General features: G+C 29.8%; 1 pseudogene; it reads right to left on the minus strand.

Annotated features, from left to right (window-relative positions):
- Positions 1 to 3,736: 3,736 nt before the first annotated feature.
- LOC111789771 (F-box protein At5g39250 pseudogene) lies at positions 3,737 to 4,485 on the minus strand (annotated as a pseudogene).
- Between the last annotated feature and the right edge of the window lie 2,256 nt (positions 4,486 to 6,741).

The following is a 6,741-nucleotide window of genomic DNA, read 5'->3' on the forward strand; positions in this document are numbered from 1 at the left end:
ACGAGCAGGTGAGATATCTATCCCAAACTCTTCCTTGACAATTTATCTTTAAGCTTCATTTAGAAATCGAGGTGAGAATTGCTCTGGAATGGGCTGGCGGACTCCGTTTTCAAACGGAGGAGCACTACCACGCAGTGTCTCCTTCCCCTGCGGGAGGAAGAAGACGATAACATGGCCGTCAACTAAACCGACCACATCAACCCTAAAACCGACCTTCTTTGGTTTTTCATCATATTAAAACCCTTTCTAGCGGGTTCTCACAAAATTCTCAATGGTTTCAAAAACTAGGCTCAATTATGAAGTTACTATAGAAAATTTAGAGGAAAACGAGTGTTGGAAGCTCAAGAAACAGGATCCCAAACATCGGACAAGAGGTAAGTAACCACCTTAGAATTTTCTGAACAAATACTTGTAAGAATTGCCCGATTCCTATATAAGCCTTAAACCAAGTATGAATTAAGGTTATATAAAAGAAAAATCTAAGAACCATGAGTTAAGACCCTAAACCAATCAAATTGCTCGAGATTCAGGAAGATCTTTGGTGAAGGAGGCGTGGGCTGATAGCGCTTGCATCGTTGTAACTAGTAACAAAATCTCTTTGGTTTACTCCGGTGACAAAATAAGTTTTTCCCCGACTTTGGATGCTTGTAACTTACATTGTAGTTCACAAGCAGGTGAGATATCTATCCCAAACTCTTCCTTGACAATTTATCTTTAAGCTTCCTGAATAAATCGAGGGGAGAAACGCTTTAGAATGGGTTGGCGGACTCTATTTTCAAAAAGAGAGCACTACCACGCAGCGTCTCCTTCCCCTGTGGGAGGAAGAAGACGATAACATGGCTGTCAACTAAATCGGCCACATCAACCCTAAAACTGAACTTCTTTGGGTTTTCATCAAATTAAAACCCTTTCTGGCGGGTTCTCACACCATTCTCAATGGTTTAAAAAACTAGGCTCAATTAGGAAGCTACTATAGAAAATTTGGAGGAAAACGAGTGCTGGAAGCTCAAGAAACAGGATCCTGAACATCGGACAAGAAGTAAGTAACCACCTTAGAATTTTCTTACCAAATACTTGTAGGAATCGCTTGGGTTCCTATACGAGCCTTAAACCAAGTATGACTTAAGGATATGAAAGAAAAATCTGAACAACCGTGAGTTAAGCCTCGAACCAATCAAATTGCTCAAGATTTAGGTAACGTTAAAATAATCTGCTAAATGAATTCCACTGCTTATAAAATTTTACTGTGTATATTATAGGATGTTGAGGTTATGTATGAAATTTGGTGTCATTGGATAAAGTTAAGTAGGAAAACCAATTAAGGGTGAAAAATGATCATAATGCCCCCAAGGAAGACTATCTACCGACTAAGCCCTAAATGACCTCCAAATATTATGAAACGTTGTATGAATCGAGATTGTATAAGGTAGTGAATTTTGGGAGTCATTGGGAAACATTAGGAAGCGAAACAAAGATATGGAGAAAAATGTTCATCACGATCCATATAACTTTACCTCCAAGGATGACCAACGAGGTATCCATGAAATAAGAGATTCCCCACATGTACCCTTAGTAGCTAATAAGATTCTACGTACACAAGATCTCGTTGGGCTATTCCTAAGAAGAACTTTTAAGTTCCAAGCTTGACCCAAGACATTAGGCATAAAACCTAGGATCACCAAGAATCCAAGAAAACACCTAGGTTAATGCAAATAACATGCTTAACAAGTTGTTAGGATTCATGCCCGAAGTAATTATTATCTCCTATCATGAGGTGTACCACAAGGCCCTTATTCCTCTTTAGGTGGATGCCCAGCTATATGTACCATGAGCAGGATGCCATGATGGGCCTATTATTTCCCCCACCTAAATGAAATGCCCTACATCACAATTTGCCAGCAGAATGCCACGATTATGACGACACCACCTATGCACTCATAAGGAGAAAAATAAGGGTTACTTTGGATACTGATTTTCTGGGCTAAAATACGATGCATGACATGATAACCCCTAAGGTTTAGTACCTGAAAACAAAACAAGTCGTATCCTAGCTCAACATCACAATTACGAGTTATTGAAGTAGTCTATACATATCTAACTTTTTTCAGTCCACTTTTAAAATTATTGAAGTAGTCTGATCTAAGTTTAATTTATTATATGTTATAAGTTGTTTTGGTTTTAATATATTTATGATTTTGAATTATTTGTACAAAGTTTGAGTGTATTTTATTTTGTTATATTGTTGCCTTTAATATATATAACAATCTATAGTTCAAAATTAATTAATTTAATTTTTAATTTAATTATATATATATATATAATTTGAAAGCTATTCTTATTTTTAATCTTTAAATTTAAAATATATCTTAACTAAAAAAAGTTTTCTTCTTTTCTTAATTTAAAATCAATAATATTTAATTCTAAAAAAAGAGCCCTATGTCATGTTATTTAGAGTTAAATTAGAAGTTACTGTTTACCTAAAATTAGGAATGCAAATTTTCATAAATTATTGAAAAAAAAAAAAAAAAATTAAGACTTAACAACTACCGATTAAAAATTTTACCCTCTAAATAGACTTAATAATTATTAACAAAACAGCTGCCTATCTCTCGAACATAAATTTAAATAACTCTTTCAATTTATCCAATATTTTCAAATTTTAGAACCTAAAAATATTATTTTTAAAATTTTAAAAATCAAATAAACACATATTTAAACTTAAATATTATAATTTTTCTATAATGTAATAGGAGTTACATGCCTAATGATATATTAGGTATTTAGTGAAATATTAAGTATACTATGGTTAAAAAAAAATCTTTTATATACATAGATACCTATATTCTCTTTTCTTTTTCGACTATATCTTACCTTTTTAAAAAGTATTTACATAATTAAAATAAATACTTTTTTTTATATAATATTTGATGCTAAAATATTTTGAAATATAATTATGAAAATTAGGAAAATATTCTTTTTCTTTATATCATATTTAAAAAAATTTATTTTATTTATCTAAAATATTTTGAAATATTATTATTCTAATTATGAAAATATTCTTTTTCGTTTATATCATATTTGAAAATTTTTGGTTTACCAATCTAAAATATTTTGAAATATTATTATTCTAATTATGAAAATATTATTTTCCTTTATATCATATTTGAAATTTTTTTATTTATCTATCTAAAATATTTTAAATATAATTATTCTAATTATGAAAATATTCTTTTTCTTTATAGAAAGATTTTTAGTTATTCTCTTTCTTTCTATCATATTTGAATTTTTTTATTTATCTATCTAAAATATTCCTTCAAAAATACTTTTAAAAACCATTCAATTTTTAGCTTGCTTCGTATTTAATATATTTTTTTAGAAAGACAATACTATATGGAAAAATCATTTACTTAAAATAAATAAATATATATATTTTTAAAAGTCATCCAAACAAATTTATAGGTTATGGTTTTATAGTTAGAAAGGTAATTGTGGGTGAATATCACACTTGATCAACAGGTTATATTAGCCGCGTTGTTGCAAATGACTATGCTTCATAATTGAATACAAATAAATAAATAAATAAATAAATAAAATCATGTCCGGATCAAAATGCAAGTGACTCATACAAATTAGATAAAATATGCAAGTTAATATAAGACACGTAATAAGTCAGAGAACATGTACGGCTAAGATGTGAGACATTCTCCGATTTTCTTTTCCAATATGATAGGATCCTTCAATTCCAATTGAGCAAGTCGAAAAGCCATAATACCTCGTCTTTTGTCTTTGCAACATCACAAAAATCCATTACTATCCCATTAACATCAACTACACCGTCATTTTCATTGTTGTCCAAGAAAAGCAATGAGAACCATGCTCGAATTCCAGAGACAAAAGGGTAGAGATGTGAGAAATCAAGATAGTCAAACCAAAATGCCCGACATGACATTTTATCGAAATAATCGAATATAGATTTATTGACTACTTGAGTAACTTTGTTGGAATTCTTGCATCTCACGAGCACGGATATACTCACGGTGTCAAATATAGAAATTGAAAATCCGGGCTCAACTGCTAGAGTCATCTTGAACCCCGGGCCTTCCTGTAGATAACTAATCACATTATGTGTACGAGGTGTTGGATTCTTTAAACCATCTTGGAGGACTTCACCTGAAACCACTCTTGAAAAGAGTAATGTGTTTTCGCTCCAAATATCAATAAAAAACTCTAAATCATCAAAGGAAAGTCGGGGAGTGAGGAAACATGACTTTTAGGGCGTTCAAACAAATTTCTATATAGTTTGTAGTAGGTCCCAGAAATAGTGGGCCTTTTGCAAATTGAAGGCCACCTCTTAGCACACAGGCATTTCCATAAGTAATCATCTCGAGCTACGTCTCTCCACTGGTTGCACACTGCCATGCACGAAGCAAGGTCCACATCTTCCAGCAAAGAGAAAATAAGATTCAAAACTTTTTCACATGTCATTTTCCAAATACAAGTATAACACCTAAATGAAGATTTTATCCTGCACCAATAAACCACATTGACTAAGAACCATTCATTTAAATCAACTCTCAAGAAAAGATGATAATGCAATTCAAGTAAATCGAAAACATTCATATGTTTGGTAGGCACAATTTACATTCTCAACGTTAAAGTTGTTTAACAACAAACAGAATGCTAACACTTTAGTCTTAACACCATGATCTCGGTTGCATTAAAAACATTAAAAAAGGGAATGAAAATCATGTTCCAAATAGAGAACAAACATTCATAACTTTCCTAGTAGACAGTTCTCCAATGAAAAATATTGACTAAAATTACGATGATAGAGAGAAGCTAAATAATAAAAGAATTAAAAAATAAAAATTGCGAAGATCAAACTCTAGAACATCATACGTCGTAGAAGAGGAAGAAAAATGTTTTTTGTCGGAGTGCGTTGGAGAAAGAAAAAAAAATGCTTGTCTCTAAATCGAAGAAGATGGAGTGAACAAGTTATGCAATTCTACCGAAACTTATATAAATCTAAAAGATCGAAGATTATGTGAAATCAAAATTATGTGAATCTACACGATAGAGATAGAAACTATGCAATCACAGAAGATTTAGGATGGATTAAATTTTCATTAGTTCAAAGATGTTTATAAAAAAGATATCCTAATCATATTTAAAAAATAGCAATAGCATACCCTATGTAAATAATAAAAAAATAAAAAAAAAATAAAAAAATCTATACCTAATAAATCTCTAAACTTTTTAAATCTTTTTTCTAAAATTTTAAGAGCATTAATATTAGGTTAATAGGTATTTTTTGAACCTGATAGTAACGGTTTCATTTATAATATAATAACAGTAAGTATGAAATATTTTTAAAGAGTTTAAAATAAGTTTGAAAGTGTTTTTGAATTTATTAGAAATTTTTTTTTTTTATGAATTTATTAAAAATGTTTAAAAAATACAAATGCATTTTAAAAAAATGAAAGGGTAGTTTTTAAAAGCATTTTAAAAGTTAAAAAGAATGGTTTTTGAATTTTTTTCAAAGTTTAAAAAGATTTTTTAAACAAAAAAAAAAATTGTTTAAACTATCAAATTTTAAAAAAATTTAAAGAAATCTTTTTATGTTTTATTTAATTTAAAAGTGTTATTAAAAATTTTAAAGATAGCAAAGTTTAAGATTTTTTTTTTTTATTAATTTAGACTTATTTATTTATTAGAAATAGACAATTCTTAAATTATATGCATTTATTTATGTTTTTAGGAATAGAAATTTACCGAGTGCACAAAAAAAAACTGAAAATGTAAGATAAGTTCAAAAAATAAATTGGATAAGATGTAAATAAACAAATAAAAAACAAAGGTAAATGTTAATTTTCCCCCTCTTACTATTTTCATTTTGGGGTTTGAAGATAAAAGGAGGGAGAAACAATCGAAATTGGCTCGAGTTCACTTCATGTTCGGAATTATGCACAAGATGTTAGAATTTATGCCTTAAAGTATCATACTTAATTATTTAATTTTAGTAATAATTTTTATTATTTTATTTATAATTTAATATTAACCATAGTATGAAAGTTCAAGGTTATTAATGTAATTTTGAAGAGTATGTGGTTGACATACAAGAGAGTCGTGTTCAAGTAATAACCTAAAGGGTATATAGTATATGGATAAAGTTGGGTGTCTTATCTTGGTAACACTATTCATACGACCCACTAAGTAATCGTTACAAATGATTTGATTTAAATCGTTCATGTGAAGACATGTGAGTGGGGTATCATATACAATCAGTTTGTATAAGACTGAACCAAGAAATATTTTATCTCTCTTTATCAATTCGTTAATTGAGAAGATTAATATTTCACATGATGATCATATATAAGTTATGAATTCCTGCCTGTGAGGGTTTGTCCTTTAATTTGCAAGGGTGAAAATGACTCTTGTATTGTAACTGATTCAATATGCCTACCATTTTGGGGACTTTGACCAAATAGGGAGATGAGAACATAATATCATGAGATGAAATTCACCGGTTTCCATATAAGGAAAGTAGATGAGTTATTATACTAAGTACAGATTCCAGGACTTGAACAATGCGACCTCACCCTCTCATTGGTCCGAGAGGAACTTGGTTTATGATTGGATTATAAACAAATTGTTCATTAAAGAATTAGTGGAACTAGAGGTGAAAGATGTAATTAAAGGGGTAAAACAGACTTTTAACCTGTAATTATAAACCACTCGTGA

This window comes from Cucurbita pepo, chromosome 3 (genome assembly GCF_057944985.1).
Source record: "Cucurbita pepo subsp. pepo isolate OVF chromosome 3, ASM5794498v1, whole genome shotgun sequence".
NCBI lineage: Eukaryota > Viridiplantae > Streptophyta > Magnoliopsida > Cucurbitales > Cucurbitaceae > Cucurbita > Cucurbita pepo.